General features: G+C 36.9%; 1 protein-coding gene across 1 annotated transcript in view; it reads left to right on the top strand.

Annotated features, from left to right (window-relative positions):
• GPR158 (G protein-coupled receptor 158) overlaps positions 1-17265 on the top strand; it is a 475038-nt gene that overhangs the window by 101939 nt on the left and 355834 nt on the right. The window lies entirely within an intron of this gene.

The raw sequence follows: 17265 nt of genomic DNA, 5'->3' as shown, positions 1-17265 counted from the left end.
ATGGGGAGGGGAAGCCTAATTTGGAGGAAAAATGTTGGCTGCTTTGTGAGGCAAAGAAATAGAACAGCAAATGTTCTTTCAAATTGCAACATGAGAGGAGGATTATCCATGGATGTACTAGACTTTAAAAATTTTATCCAGAACTGCTTTGAATCAAGGCTGAGCTCCTAGAGTTATAGAGGAGATCCATGCATATGTCAACATCATAATTTCATGGGATTTGAGAACATAAGAGCTGGAGGACTCCTTAAGATGAGAAAGGCTATATATTACCTAGGGTCACACAACATGTCATAACTGGGAATAGAATTCAGATATCCTGATTCCCAAGTCATTTTTTTTAAATGTCACTGCTTATAAGCTCTGTAATTATTTTCTGGTTCCTTGGAGATGCACCTCCTGTGTCGCCTATGTCCTTCCCTGTGCTTTCTAGTTTGCACGTGGGATATGATCATCAGACCATTTTAGTCATGCCTCCAACACTGGCAACCTCATTGTCAGTGGCAATATTTCTTAAATTAAAGGAGAACGAAAGTAGACTATGCAGTCTAACTACAGTATCCTCACTCTTACCCAGGGAGAAGTAATTTACTTGACAAATGGGCTACTGGTGAAAATCTAAGAACATTCAAGGACTTTCTTAAGGGAATTGATATCTTAACTTTTTTTGCACATCTAACATGAAGTAAAGATTTTTGGGTTTTATTTTCCTATTATGTGTAGAAAATAACATTTCCCTTACTTTACACATAGTTTGGGGATTAAGAAAAAGATATAATTCATACCTAACTACAACTAAAGTACTTCAAATAGTCTGGGCAGACAGGTCTGCTGTGGACTTTAACGTATTAGGGAGAAAGCATTTATTTGCTTTCCAGTTCACTGTACCTCTTTTGTACCTTCTTTGTGCATTGAAGAAAATGGTTTTTGTGATTTTTCTGTTTTTTTTTTTTTTTGTGGTTTAAAAAGTGAGTCAAGTAGGTAGTGCACCACTTCCTTTGTGATTGTTCATTTAAACTTGAGACATTTTTCTCTCTACCTGGCCCATTTATTCTGCTATTGAAGTCAACATTTGTATTAAAGTTATTTACACAACACCTAAGATTGTTTTGATTTCATTGTTCAACTCTTTCTAAACCTTTTTTCTTTAGGAGATGCTCATTTTCCCCAGATTTCTAGAAAACATATACACATACTACCATGATGAACCAAGTCTTTTGTAACATGTGAATAATAAAATAGGCTTGTTTCTTTTTTTAAAATTTTTTTATTAAGATTTTATTTATTTACTTGACAGAGAGAGACAGAGTGAGAGAGGGAACACAAGCAGGGGGAGTGGGAGAGGGAGAAGCAGGCTTCCTGCCGAGCAAGGAGCCCGATGTGGGGCTCTATCCCAGGACCCTGGGACCATGACCTGAGCCGAAGGCAGACGCTTAACGACTGAGCCACCCAGGCGCCCCAAAATAGGCTTGCTTCTAAAATAAATTATTCACTGTGTTTCCAGATAGTAATCACATAGAGGGGGCATAAAAGAACTTTATTGAAAAGATAATTTTATGAAAAGATTAACTTCTCTGCATCCTCCAGTCAGTATGCATTAGTTAGCAACATAGGTGATTGTGTCTGACTTATAAAACAACTTGCTTCTCAGCATTCACTAGGTAAAGACTATCATGAGGAAGTTAGTAACAGCTGAAAGCAAATTATCAAATTCCACAAGTGAATATATGTTTCTGAGGTCAGAATGTGACCCACCCTTTTGATACATCTAAAAACCCATTAATGCACATATTTTAAAAATTAATTTTCTTTGATGTTAGCAAACCAGAAAAACCATTTAACTACTTAGATAGGCACTGAAGAGATAGGAAGTGTTTCTCTCTTTTTTTTTTTTAGATTTTTAAAAAAAATTTTATTATGTTATGTTAGTCACCATACAATACATCATTAGTTTTTGATGTGGTGATCCACGATCCATTGTTTTCGTATAACAGCCAGTGCTCCATGCAGTACATGCCCTTCTTAATACCCATCACCACGCTAATCAATCCCCCCTCCCCCCTCCCCTCTAAAACCATGTTTGTGTCTCAGAGTCCATAGTCTCTCATGGTTCATCTCTCCCTCCGATTCCGCCCCACTTTCATTTTTCCCTTCCTTCTCCTAATGTCCTCCATGTTATTCCTTATATTCCAGAAATAAGTGAAACCATATGATAATTGACTTTCTCTGCTTGACTTATTTAACTTAGCATAATCTCCTCCAGTCCCATCCATGTTGATGTAAAAGTTGGGTATCAGTCCTTTCTGATGGCTGAGTAATATTCCATTGTATATATGGACCACATCTTCTTTATGCATTCATCTGTTGAAGGGCATCTTGGCTCTTTCCACAGTTTGGCTATTGAGGACATTGCTGCTGTGAACATTGGGGTGCATATGGCCCTTCTTTTCACTACATCTGTGTCTTTGGGGTAAATACCCAGGAGTGCAATTGCTGGGTCATAGGGTAGCTCTATTTTTAATTTTTTGAGGAACTTCCACACTGTTTTCCAAAGTGGCTGCACCAACTTGCATTCCCACCAACACTGTAAAAGGGTTCCCCTTTCTCCACAACCTCTCCAACATTTGTTGTTTCTTTCCCTGTCCATTTTTGCCATTCTAACTGGTGTAAGGTGGTATCTCAATGTGGTTTTGATTTGAATTTCCCTGATGGCTAAAGATGATGAACATTTTTTCATGTGTCTGTTAGCCATTTGTATGTCTTCTTCAGAGAAGTGTCTTTTCATATCTTCTGCCCACTTTTTGACTTGATTATTTGTTTTTTGGGTGTTGAGTTTGAGAAGTTCTTTATAGATCTTGGATACCAGCCCTTTATCTGTAGTGTCATTTGCAAATATCTTCTCCCATTCTGTGGGTTGCCTCTTTGTTTCGTTGACTGTTTCCTTTGCTGTGCAGAAGCTTTTTATCCTGATGAAGTCCCAAAAGTTCATTTTTGCTTTTGTTTCACTAGCTTTTGGAGATGTATCTTGAAAGAAGTTGCTGTGGGCGATGTCAAAGAGGTTACTGCCTATGTTCTCCTCTAGGATCTTGATGGATTCCTGTCTCACACTGAGGTCTTTCATCCATTTTGAGTTTATCTTTGTGAGTGGTGTTAGAGAATGGCTGAGTTTCATTCTTCTGCATGTGGCTGTCCAGTTTTCCCAGCACCATTTATTGAAGAGACTGTCTTTTTTTCATTGCATGTTTTTTCCTGCTTTGTCGAAGATTATTTGACCGTAGAGTTGAGGGTCCATATCTGGGTTCTCTATTCTGTTCCATTGGTCTATATGTCTGTTTTTGTGCCAGTACTATGCTGTCTTGGTGATCACAGCTTTGTAATATAGCTTGAAATCAGGCAACATAATGCCCGCAGCTTTGTTTTTCTTTTTCAACGTTTCCTTGGTGATTCAGGGTCTTTTCTGATTCCATACAAATTATAGGATTGTTTGTTCTAGTACTTTGAAAAATGTCATTGGAATTTTGATCAGGATGGCATTGAAGGTATAGATTGCTCTGGGTAGCATAGACATTTTAACAATGTTTATTCTTCCGATCCATGAGCATGGAATATTTTTCCATCTTTTTGTGTCTTCCTCAATTTCTTTCATGAGTGTTGTGTAGTTCCTAGAGTATAGGTCCTTTACCTCTTTAGTTAGGTTTATTCTGAGGTATCTTATGGTTTTTGGTGCTATTGTAAATGGAATCGTTTCTCTAATTTCTCTTTCTACAGTTGCGTTGTTAGTGTATAAGAAAGCAACTGATTTCTGTGCATTGATTTTGTATCCTGCCACATTACTGAATTGCTGGATGAGTTCTAGTGATTTGGGGGTGGAGTCATTTGGATTTTCCACATAAAGTATCATGTCGTCTGCGAAAAGAGAGAGTTTGACTTCTTTGCCAATTTGAACACCTTTTATTTCTTTTTGTTGTCTGATTGCTGTTGCTAGGACTTGTAGTACTATGTTGAACAATAGTGGCGAGAGTGGGCATCCTTGATGTGTTCCTGATCTTAAGGGAAAGGCTCTCAGCTTTTTCCCATTGAGGATGATATTCGCTGTGGGTTTTTCATAGATGGATTTTATGAACTTGAGGAATGTTCCTTCTATCCTGATACTCTGAAGAGTTTTAATCAGGAAAGGATGCTGTATTTTGTCAAATGCTTTTTCTACATCAATTGAGAGGACCATATGGTTCTTCTCTCTCCTCTTATTAATGTGTTCTATCACACTGATTGATTTGTGAATGTTGAACCACCCTTGCATCCCGGGGATAAATCCCACTTGGTCGTGGTGGATGATCCTTTTAATGCATTGCTGGATCCTCTTAGCTAGGATTTTGTTGAGGATTTTGGAATCCGTATTCTTCAGGGATATCGGTCTGAAATTCTCCTTTTTGATGGGGTCTTTGCCTGGTTTGGGGATTAAGGTAATGCTGGCCTCATAGAATGAGTTTGGAAGTTTTCCTTCTGTTTCTATTTTTTGAAACAGCTTCAGTAGAATAGGTATTATTTCTTCATTGAATGTTTGGTAGAATTCCCCAGGGAATCCATCAGGCCCTGAACTCTTGTTTTTTGGGAGGTTTTTGATCGCTGCTTCAATGTCGTTACTGGTTATCGGCCTATTCAGGTTGTCAGTTTCTTCCTGTTTCAGTCTTGGCAGCTTAAAGGTTTCCAGGAAGGCCTCCATTTCATCCAGATTACTCAGTTTATTGGCATATAGTTGTTGATAATAATTTCTAATAAATGTTTCTATTTCTTTGGTGTTAGTCGTGATCTCTCCCCTTTCATTCATAATTTTGTTAATTTGGGTCCTTTCTCTTTTCTTTTGGATAAGTCTGGCCAGTGGTTTATTGATCTTATTAATTCTTTCAAAGAACCAATTTCTAGTTTCATTGATCTGATCTACTGTGTTTCTGGTTTCTAATTCATTGATCTCTGCTCTAATTTTAATTATTTCTCTTCTAGCGCGTGACTTAGGCATCGTTTGTTCCTTTTTCTCTAGTTCTTTAAGGTGTAGAGTTAGTTGGTGAATTCGGGATTTTTCTATTTTTTTGAGTGAGGCTTGGATGGCTATGTATTTCCCCCTCAGGACCGCCTTTGCAGTATCCCATAGATTTTGGACTGATGTGTTTTCGTTCTCATTGATTTCCATGAATTGTTTAAGTTCTTCTTTGATTTCCTGGTTGACCCAAACATTCTTGAGCAGAGTGGTCTTTAGTTTCCAAGTGTTTGAATTTCTGCCAAAGTTTTTCTTGTGATTGAGTTCCAGTTTTAAAGCATTGTGGTCTGAGAATATGCAGGGAATAATTTCAATCTTTTGGTATCGGTTGAGACCTGATTTGTCACCCAGTATGTGGTCTGTTCTGGAGAAAGTTCCATGTGCGGTAGAGAAGAACGAGTATTCTCTTGTTTTAGGGTGGAATGTTTTGTATATATCAATGAGGTCCATCTGGGCCAGTGTATCATTCAAAGCTCTTGTTTCCTTGTTGATTTTCTGCTTAGATGATATGTTCGTTGCTGAGAGTGGAGTATTGAGGTCTCCTACAATTAACGTATTGTTATCAATTTGACTCTATTTTGGTTAACAGTTGGCTTATGTAGATGGCTGCTCCCATGTTGGGGGCATAGATATTTACAATTGTTAGATCTTCTTGTTGGATAGACCCTTTAAGAATGATATAGTGTCCTGTGTCTCTAACTACAGACTTTAGTTTAAAATCTAATTTGTCTGATATAAGAATTGCTATCCCAGCTTTCTTTTGAGGTCCGCCGGCATGGAAGATGGATCTCCATCCCTTCACTTTCAGTCTGGATGTATCTTTAGGTTCAAAATGAGTCTCTTGTAAACAGCATATGGATGGGTCCTGTCTTTTTATCCAATCTGCAACCCTGTGCCGTTTTATGGGAGCATTTAGGCCATTCACATTGAGAGTGATTATTGAAAGATATGAATTAATTGTCATCATGTTGCCTGTGAAGACGTTGTTTTTATAGATTGTCCCTGTAAATTTCTGTTGTATATCACTCTTGGGGTCTTTCTCCTTTTATAGAACCCCCCCCTTAATATTTCTTGCAGGGCTGGCTTAGTGGTCACATATTCTTTCATTTTCTGCCGGTCTTGGAAGCTCTGCATCTCTCCATCCATTCTAAATGAAAGCCTTGCCGGATAAAGTATTCTTGGCTGCATGTTCTTCTCATTTAGTACTCTGAATATGTCTTGCCAGGCCTTTCTGGCTTGCCAGGTCTCTGTGGATAGGTCTGATGTTATTCTGATGTTCCTCCCTCTGTATGTAAGGAATCTCTTCCCCCAACTGCCTTAAGATGGTTTCCTTGGTTCTAAGATTTGCAGGTTTTACTATTACATGCTGGGGCATTGGCCTGTTTTCCTTGATCTTGGGAGGGGTCCCCTCTGCCTCTAGGGCACGAATGTTTGTTTCATTCCCCAGATTAGGGAAGTTCTCAGCTACGATTTGCTCAAATACATCTTCTAGTCCTCTCTCTCTCTCCACTCCCTCCAGGATTCCAATTATTCTGACATTGGAATGCTTCATGGTGTTACTTATTTCTCTGATTCTATTTTCATGGATTCTGAGTTGTTTTTCCTGGCCTCCTCTTTTCCCTTTTTATCTATTATATTGTCTTCCAGGTCGCTTATTTGTTCTTCTGCCTCACTTACCCTAGCTGTTAGATTATCTAGATTGGATTGCATCTCATTGATAGCATTTTTAAGTTCTGCCAATTCAGCTTTCATTTCTGCCCTTAGAGACTCTATGTTGCCATTAATTGATTTCTCCATTCTAGCTATTGTCTTCAGAATTGCTAGCCTTGATTCCATCTTCGACATCTTGGTTATATCTGCATCCATTTGTAAATCTGCAGCATAAGTCATAATCTCTGAGTCTTTTCTATTTTGGGGGTTCCTCCTCCTAGTCATTCTGTTGATGGGTGTTTGAGGGAATGTATAGAGTCCAAATTATTGGGTCCAGAACCCAAGCAAGATGTACCTGTTTTCTAGGGACCTTAGGGTTGCTGGCCTCTTGTTTTCCCAGCCTGTCTTCTAGGGGAGGGGCCTGCCATGCTGTTATTCAAGCAGCCCTGTTTGGGCAGAGTTGCCCTGCCCCCCTGTGGCGGGGGATGGGCTCATTGGGAATCAGTTTTTCAGGGCTTTTGTTCTCTGGGGGCTTTTGTTCTCTGGCAGCTTTTCCTGGTGGCTTTCTGTGTCTCTTCCGAGAGTCAGAACAGAAGAGACCATTTCCAACCCTCTGCCTCAGAGCAGAGAGACTGCAATCTGTTCTTCAGTGAGCTCTCCAGGCCACACTGTCTCCGTTTCTGTTGGGGCTGCTATAAACTGCAGCATCCTGGGTTGTGCGCCCTTCTGCAGCGCTCCCAGTCCTGCCTCCAGGTCGGGGCACATCTCTGCCCTTTGTGTTTCTAAAACGGCCAGCCACTCCCAGTTTGCACTCACGACCCTGCCATTCCGGGTTTCTTCCCTGGGGGCTGCTCTAAAGTCCTTTCCCCAGCACTACCGGTCTGCGAGTCTGTGCCCTGTCCCCAGTGCGCAAGGTTGTCGCTCACCGGCAGTGTAGGATCCCCATGGCCAGGCTCCCTCCCGCTGCCTTTTATCCTCTAATATCTGCCCACAGAAACACGCCTCCCCACTTTCTACCTTGAAACCAACTGCCCGTGATATTCTGTTTGTAGAGATCCAGATCTTCTTACATCTCAGGCTGATTTCGTGGGTGTTCAGAGTGGTCTGGTAGATATCCAACTCAATTCCGGGGACCCGTTGAAATAGGGTCCCCTACTCCTCCGCCATCTTTTCTTCTTCCAATAGGAAGTATTTCAATTCTACCAGGTGTTACAGAAATGAACTAAACTACCTTTATTGTGTTCTTTGGTGCATTATAATCAATTACATAAGTCCCCAATTGCAAATATAGATTCTTCACCTTCTGTATCCTAAACCCTGACTTCGGTGTGTGCTGAGAAGTAAAGCTTTATAAAATCTGAGTTATGGTGATGAAGGAAAAGGAACTTTGTTATCTGGACAATAATACTACAAGAATTATAGAAAGTTTCGTTGTTTGAGAAAGTGCTTAGGGCCATTTGTTTAGGAAAAATTACTCTAAATTATGCTAATTTAATAACATTTTCAGTTCTAGGATCTTGCTTATAGCTTCTTGGTATTAAAGTGTTGTGTGCTGGGATTTTGTTTAAGTCATCTTAAAATTTTTTCATAACGTCTAATTTTATAGGCACCGTTCACAGTTTCACAACAAATTTCATTATTTGAACTTTGTTGAGCCTTCATCATTTTGAGCTTTGTGTTTCTGAAGTTAAAGTTCAGGACTGCCTTCATCAGAATTATTTGGGTGCCTGTCAAAAACAGATTTTGAGGCCCCTCCCAAACCTACTGAATTCCTGACTTAATTAAGAATCCCAGGTGATTCTAATACACAGTAAACGTTGAGAACCATTACTTTATTAAATAGTCATCCTTTTCCTCTTATACACCTTCTCCTCCTGAACTCTTGAAACATCTGTTCTCCACTTTAGCCTCTCATTACCAACTACAACAACAGCAGAAGAGATAAATGACTTTCATACCAGTCACAGTTTTTTCAACACCCTTCTTTCACACACTGCCAGGAAAAGAGAGATTGGAGAGGTTTTCAGAGGGAGAATTGAGTAGTAGATGCTTGATACTTAAGTGCTGTCAGGCTTTTTTCTCCATCTTTCATTGCCCCAGCTCACACGTCGCCTCAAAGAATGGCCATGATTAGAGGGCTAATGGTTATATAGCCCTCTGCCATTAAAAAAGCACTTTTTAAAAAAAAATTTAAAAAAATTCATTTAACTTGCACCTAGAAGGATAACTAGATCATTTTGCTCAATTCTGTCATTTTATGGGTGAAGAAAAGGATGTCTAGAGAAGCTGATTTGCTTAAGATCACATGCCTAATTGTTGGCAGAGCTAGAATAGGGACCCAGATATCCTGACTTCCAGACTATTGATCTTTTTAGGACATGTTATTATGAAAATGTATATTGCAATGATTTATTTGAAGAGTAGATTGTTTTGTAGCTGGGACGTTTGTTGTTCTAAATAGTTGCTCTGCTTTTCCAGGTCTATTTCTATTTATTTTATATTTTTGGGAAAAGAGATAAAGAATGCATTTGTTATTGAGTAAGCTTTTGTGTAAATTGTAGCTTTCAGAGGAATTGGATCTCTGTTGCTTGAGGTTGAATTTGGTAACACTTTAAGTGTCAAAGCATGATACATTTAATTAGTATTCACTGTAATAACATTGATCAGTGTGAATTCTGTTGATTAAAATGCGGTTAGTAGTATTACTGTCCTTTGAGCAGAATCTACCCACATGCTGTTAATATTCACTGGACTCTTCTCTGTCTTGCTCAGTTTTGGTTTAGCAAACACACACAAATAATCTTTGACAAAGCAGGAAAAAATATGCAGTGGATAAAAGACAGTCTCTTCAATAAATGGTGCTGGGAAAATTGGACAGCTATATACAGAAGACTGAAACTCGACCATTCTCTAACACCATACACAAAGATAAACTCAAAATGGATGAAAGACCTCAATGTGAGACAGGAGTGCATCAAAATCCTAGAGGAGAACATAGGCAGTAACCTCTTTGGCATCAGTCACAGCAACTTCTTTTAAGATACATCTCCAGAGGTACCTCTGAAACAAATAATACATTATATGTTAAAAAAAAAAAAGAAGAAGATAGTAGGAAGGGTAAAATGAAGGGGGGGAATTGGAGAGGAAGACGAACCATGAGAGACTGTGGACTCTGAGAAACAAACTGAGGGTTCTAGAGGGGAGGGGGATGGGGGGATGGGTTAGCCTGGTGATGGGTATTAAAGAGGGCACGTATTGAATGGAGCACTGGGTGTTATACGCAAACAATGAATCATGGAACACTATATCAAAAACTAATGATGTAATGTATGGTGATTAACATAACATAATAAAAAAAATTTAAAAAAACACCTAATGATGTAATGTATGGTGATTAACATAACGTAATAAAATTTAAAAAAATAATAAAAAAAGAAAGAAACCTAAAGAAAGAGTTGTTTTGAGTTACAAAAGTATTGTATTCTTAATAATATATGTGTTTATCTCAATACAAAGTAATACATTGTCAAGATGAATAAAGTAAAATATATGAAACACAAAGAAAAACTTATGTTCACACCAGTAAGATTGTGACATTTAAGTGAGTACAACTGCAGTTTTTCTATGTATGCATATAATTTAATATTTTAAAATAAATGTCTTCACACTGAACATAAAAAAAAAAGATACATCCCCCAAGGCTGGTGAAACAAAAGCAAAAATGAACTTTTGGGACTTCATCAGGATAAAAAGCTTCTGCACAGCAAAGGAAACCGTCAACAAAACAAAGAGGTAACCTACAGAATGGGAGAAGATATTTGCAAATGATACTACAGACAAAGTGCTGATTTCCAAGATCTATAAAGAACTTCTCAAACTCAAAAATAAGTCAAAAAATGGGTAGAAGACATGAACAGACATTTCTCCAAAGAAGACATACAAATGGCTAACAGACACATGAAAAAATGTTCATCATCACTAACCATCAGGGAAATTCAAATCAAAACCACATTGAGATACCACCTTACACCAGTTAGAATGACAAAAAGGCAAGAAACAACAAATGTTGGAGAGGTTGTGGAGAAAGGGGAACCCTCTTAACAGTGTTGGTGGGAATGCAAGTTGGTACAGCCACTTTGGAAAACAGTGTAGAGGTTCCTCCAAAAATTAAAAACAGAGCTACCCTATGACCCAGCAATTGCACTCCTGGGTATTTACCCCAAAGACACAGATGTAGTGAAAAGAACGGCCATGTGCCACCCCAGTGTTCATAGCAGCAATGTCCTCAGTAGCCAAACTGTGGAAAGAGCCAAGATGCCCTTCAACAGATGAATGGATAAAGAAGATGGGGTCCATATATACAATGGAATATTACTCAGCCATCAGAAAGGACAGATACCCAGCTTTTACATCAATATGGATGGGACTGGAGGAGATTATGCTAAGTGAAATAAGTCAAGCAGAGAAAGTCAATTATCATGGTTTCACTTATTTCTGGAACATAAGGAATAACATGGAGGACATTAGGAGAAGGAAGGGGAAAATGAAGGGGGGGAATTGGAGGAAGAGATGAACCATGAGAGACTATGGACTCCAAGAAACAAACTGAGGGTTTTAGGGGGTGGGGGATGAGCTAGCCTGGTGATGGGTATTAAGGAGGGCATGTACTGCATGGGTGTTATACAAAAATACTGGGTATTATATGAAAACAATGAATCGTGAATCACTGCATCAATAACTAATGATGTATGGTGACTAATATAATAAAATTAAATTAAGAAAAAAGAAAACACACACACACATAAAAACAAAACAAAGAAGGTAAAACTGTTTTCTCTTTCTTCCTTTAGAATGTTTGTTTGATAGATGTTGGATATATTCAAAGTATCTAGTGGAATGGTTACAATAGTGAGGTCTTTTGCCCTTCCTGATTATGTGACAATTCAATTGAGTAGTTACTTAAATTTGGATGTAGGCCATTTTGTATAACATACAAGGGTGATAAAATCATACTACTCTAAAAACCTAGACAGACTAAGAAATGCAGAGCACTAGTCTAAACAGATCATTAGAAATCCTTGTAATTGGACCTTGTCTGTAAAGAGGTAAGGCAAGAGGAATACTTTAACTTAAATGAGACAAGTGTCACATTCTGTGCATGAACAGTGATAGTCCCAGAAAACAGAATCTGCTGAGCACAGAGACCATTTTGAATCAAGAGATATGCTTTCTCTACTACAAACCTAAATAAGAAACTCACCTGAATAAATTCCAGATTTTGAATCAAGAAAAGTCAAGGTAAGTAGAATGATTTCTGAACAGATTTGTCACAGAATCACTAAGAACAGTGAAGCACATATTTTAGAGAATTTTTCCCCCACACCAGAGTATTAACACCATCCACCTATTAATTTAATTTTAATTGAAGCTTTTCTAAAAAAACACAAAAATTGGGGTGCCTAGGTGGCTCAGTCGTTAAGCGTCTGCCTTCGGCTCAGGTCATGATCCCAGGGTCCTGGGATCGAGCCCCACATCGGGCTCTCTGCTCTGCCGGGAGCTTGCTTCTCCCTCTCCCACTCCCCCTGCTTGTGTTCCCTCTCTCTCTCTGTGTCTCTCTCTGTCAAATAAATAAATAAAATCTTTAAAAAAAAACACAAAAATTAACGGAGTTTTTGAACAGAGTTGTAATGAGTAGGATAGTAATATTAGCTCCTACAGGAAGTAAGTCAATAAAAAAACTTCTGCCTTTGGAAGAATGATAAATATAATATTCTGAAAAGTTGGATAAAAGGAAATAAACATAATTTTAATTGAATAGCTGACTTTGTAAAAAAGTGAGGGAAATCCCCAAATGTCAAAAATAAACAAAAGATAAAAACCAAATCAAAACCCAAACCTCAGGAAATTATGGAGTTGAAACCAGTGAGATAAGCAAGTTTGGGAACTTGAATCACTGTGGGAATAAATGCTGGAATGAGGAAATTTGTCTTGGAGATTAATAGCTTTCTGATGGAGAATTCTGTGGAGACTGGACCTAAAGCCATCAAAAAGTGGCTAAACTTTGACCTTCAGAGGGATAGCACTCTTAAGAGAAAGTGGACTAGGAAAAACTTCACTTGGCTGGCACATTGTATAACTAACCTGTCTGACACCTTGGTAACTTTGGTTTGGCGTGGAAGGTAAGCTTTCCTGAGAACTTGCAACTTCAGGCCTTAGGTTTTCTCTCATTTGGATCTGGAGCTTAAATCTGAGTTATCAGCTTAGTAGGAAAAATCCAAGCCAAGACATTGTTTTAAAGTAATTTTTGTTTGGAGGCCCCCATATGGTGCCTCGCAGAACCAAGTATAAATCTTTCCCAAAGAACCACCTGCCACCCAAGACCTCAGAATTCCCAGAGGCTATCTTCAGCCAAATAATATATAGTAAAAAATGACAACCACATTAGGAAACCATAAGCAAGTTAATGAAAATGACAACAGATTTAGATTTCTAAATAGTTCAGGTATTGGCATTACCAACAAAATAATATAATACACTTAACATATAGTATATAAAGATAGAAAGTAATACATGAGAGATTGTCAAATATGGCACACAGATTTAAAGACAGACTTCTAGCAGTGAAGTTATAATTAATAAATTAAAAAGTCATAAAGATATTAGACTTAGGTGAAGAGAGAATTGGTGAACTGGAAGATCGATTTGAAGTTATGCAGAATGCAAAGCATAGAGAAATAGATGGAAAATATGAGTTTAATACATAAAGAGAATTAAATTAGAAGTATTAACGTGTGGCTACCCAGATTAGTAGATTGAAAAAAATAGGAGTAGGAGGTAATAGTTGAAGAAATAATGCCTTAGAAATTCCCAGAACTGATGAAAGATAAGTTCTTTGATCAAGGAAAACATAGATCATCTCACTTAAATAAAAAGAAACCCTGAGACACATCATGGTAAAACTGTAAAATAATGAAAAAGAGAAAATATTAAAAGTAGCCTTGAGTTAAAAATGACGAGGAATAAGGAATAATAACTAGAAAATTAGTACCTTCAAAATGGTGAGAGAAAAGACTATAATTCAGGGCCCAGCAAATCTGTATTTCAAGAATGAGAGCTAACTAAATAACAAGCTGAGGCCATTTACCATTAGCAGACATTCACTAAAGGAACTTCTAATGGATGTACTTAAGGACAAAAGATAACAAAAGAAAAAAAAAACTATTTGAAATAAAAAGAATGGTGAGCAAAGGAAATGGTATATATGTAGGAAATTATTTATTAAGCTTTATGTATAAAACAATAATACATAATTCATGATGTTAAAAAAATTACAAGATATAATTAAAATACTGGATGAAAATACACTAGAAAAGAATTGACTAGGTCTGAGCTTATATGGTTTTAGAGGAGGGTAAATGATAACAATAACGTTACTACTATTACTACCACTATTATTATTAGCTTACATGAATTTAGTGCTCATCATATACTAGGCATGTTCTGATTGCTATATTTATATTAACCTACATTAGGGTCCTTAATAACTCCATGAGATTAGTGATATTATCTCCATTTTACAGATGATAAAACTGACAACTTGAGGCCACAGAAGTAAGACAGGATGTGAATCTAGGGGATCTAGTCTGGGCCTGTGATTTTAACCACTAGACTGTCCTACTACTGATTAAATTCAGTCTTTTATGCATGGTAAAATGTAAAATCACTAAAAGAAAAGTGGTGTGCAGCTACCAATACAGTACAGGAGAAAAATAGAATAAGGGAGAAAAATTGTTAGGAATTCCACAGAAGCATAGAAAACTAGGGCAAAAAAAAAAAAAAAAAAGCAAGTAAGATTGTAGAAACAAATGAAAAGATTTCAGTCATAAATAAATGTAAATCAGAGTTTCTTGTTAGAAGAGATTGACAGATTGAATTAAAAATAGAAAATCTGGCTATATTCAGTATTTTTTTTTTTTAGATAAAACACAGTCAAAACACAAGGACACAGATAGTTTGACAGAATAAGGATGAAAAAAGATATTCCAGGCAAATACTAACTAAAAGAAAGCTGAGATAACCATATTAATGTAGGATAAATTAGACTTGTAGGCAAAACAAAACAAAAACAAAAAAGCCCCAAAAGACTATTGGTTACAAAGATAGTCACTATATAAAAAAGCAAAGAAAGGTTCATTACAGCAAAGAAGAGATAACTTTAAACTTGTATGTACCTGATAAAATAGTTTTAAACTATGTAAAGCAAAACTCGATAGAACTACTTGGAGAAATGGACAAACCCACCGCAAGGGTGGGAAATAACAGAAATTGGTGGGTCAAGTAGACAAGGAAATAGAAGATTAACTACATAGCTGAGAACCAAACGCTGTACCTCCAAACTATCAACTATGTATTTTTCTCAGTCACAAACAAAACATTTAAAAATTGACCATGAATCCATGAATCACATTTCAATTAACTTTAAAGAGTTCGTATTACACTGACCATACCACATATACTGCCCATGCAGTTAAGTTAGTCCTCAGCTAAACAAAATGAAACAAAACTAATCCCCTCTCTTTTAGTAGGTCAAATCAATTCTAAATAACTCATGGGTAAAAGAAGAAATCAAAATGGAAATAAAAAATACTTAGAACTAAATAATAGTGAAAATAATATATGTCATCATTTTGAGATTTAGTAAAAGTGGCACTTGGAAATGACTCCATAGCCTTAAATAGCCTATAATAGCCTATAATAGAAAAAAAAAAAAGGCTGAGAATTAATGAGGTAAATGTCCAACATAAGTTAGGAAAAGAGTAGAATAAACTCAAAGAAAGTGGAAGGAAGAAAATAGTTAAGAGCAAAAATTAATCAAAGAGAAGACAACATGGAAAATAAAACCTAAAATTAGGTTAATAAAATCAGCAAATATCCAGTGACATTTCTTATCTTAGTATAAAATGTGAAGATATTCCTCATAGAATACCAGTATAGATATAGAAATATGACCCAAATAAGAATAATTTTACTTGATTTTTTCTTCTATGTATTTAAAATTTTTAAACTTATGTATACTAAAATTAACTGTTTTTATATACATATCTGTGAGTTTTTATAAATTCATTGAGTAGCCACTATCATAATCAGGTTGTAGAACAGGCCAATCAATCATTCCTCCAAATTTCATTGTGTTGGCCCTTTTTAATCAACTACTCCCCACTCCCTGAAACTATTGGCAACCAGTGATTCTGTTCTCTCCCTAAAATTTTTCCTTCTCCAGAAAGTCATGTAAATGAAACCATAAAGTCTTTAGCCCTTTGTGTCTGGCCACTTTTATTTAACATAATGCATTTGATATTCATTCATATTATGTATGTTAATAGTTTCTTTTTATCGCTAAGTAACATTCCACTGTATGATTATACCAGTTTGTGTATCCATTCACTTAGTTGAAGGATATTTGGGTGGTTAACAGTTTTTAACAATTATATATAAAGCTGATATAAATATTCATACACAAGTTTTTGTGTGAACACAGTTTTTCTTTCTCTTGCTAAGTACTAGGAGTGGCATTGGCATATGGTAAATGAATTTCACCCTTTAAAGAAAAACTGGTACCTGTTTTCCAGTGTAGCGCTACCATTTTGCATTCCTATTAGCAGTAGCTGAGAATTCCATTTTTTTTTTTTTTGCATCTTCACTAGCAGTTGCAGTTTGTAGTTTTTAAAAAAATGTTTACTAGTCTGATAGGTGTGTAGTGGTGTGTACTTTGGTTTTTATTTGCATTTCCCATGTATGACTAATGATTTGAACATAACTTTATGTGCTTATTTACCCTTCATACATCTTCTTGGTGAAGCTCCTGTACAGTTTTTTTTTGGTGCTCATTTTCTAATTGGGTTATTTTCTTATTTTTAATTTTCAGAGTCCTTTATATATACTAGATATTCTTGTTTTTGACAGGTTATCCTCATTCTATAACACTCAGCTTTTTTTCTGATATTTTGTTGAGAATTTTTGTGTTTATGATAATAAGAGTGTGTGTGTATCACCTTGTGTGTGTGTGTATATATATATAGGTCACATCTGATTTATCCATTCATCCGTTGATGAGCACTTAGGTTGTTTCCATATCTTGACTATTGTGAACAATACTGAAATAAACAAAATAAAGCATTTATCTTTTCAGTGTCTTGTTTTCATTTCCTTTGGGTATATACCCAAAAGTAGAATTGTTGGATCATATGGTAGATCTGCTTTTAATTTTTTTTTTTTTTTAAGATTTTATTTGTTTGACAGAGACACAGTGAGAGAGGGAACACAAGCAGGGGGAGTGGGAGAAGGAGAAGCAGGCTTCCTGCTGAGCAGGAAGCCCGACGCGGGGCTTGATCCCAGGACCCTGGGATCATGACCTGAGCCGAAGGCAGACGCTGAACGACTGAGCCACCCAGGCGCCACTGCTTTTAATTTTTTGAGGAACCTCTGTATTGTTTTTCACAGTGCTTGAACCAATTTAAATTCCTATTAATAGAGTACAAGGATTCCCTTTTTTTCCCACATTCTCACCAGCACTTACTTAT

The sequence above is a fragment of the Mirounga leonina genome, unplaced genomic scaffold, assembly GCF_011800145.1.
Source record: "Mirounga leonina isolate KUSES-001 unplaced genomic scaffold, KU_Mleo_1.0 Mir_242, whole genome shotgun sequence".
In the NCBI taxonomy this organism is placed as follows: domain Eukaryota; kingdom Metazoa; phylum Chordata; class Mammalia; order Carnivora; family Phocidae; genus Mirounga; species Mirounga leonina.
This window is presented reverse-complemented; position numbering and strand designations above follow the sequence as displayed.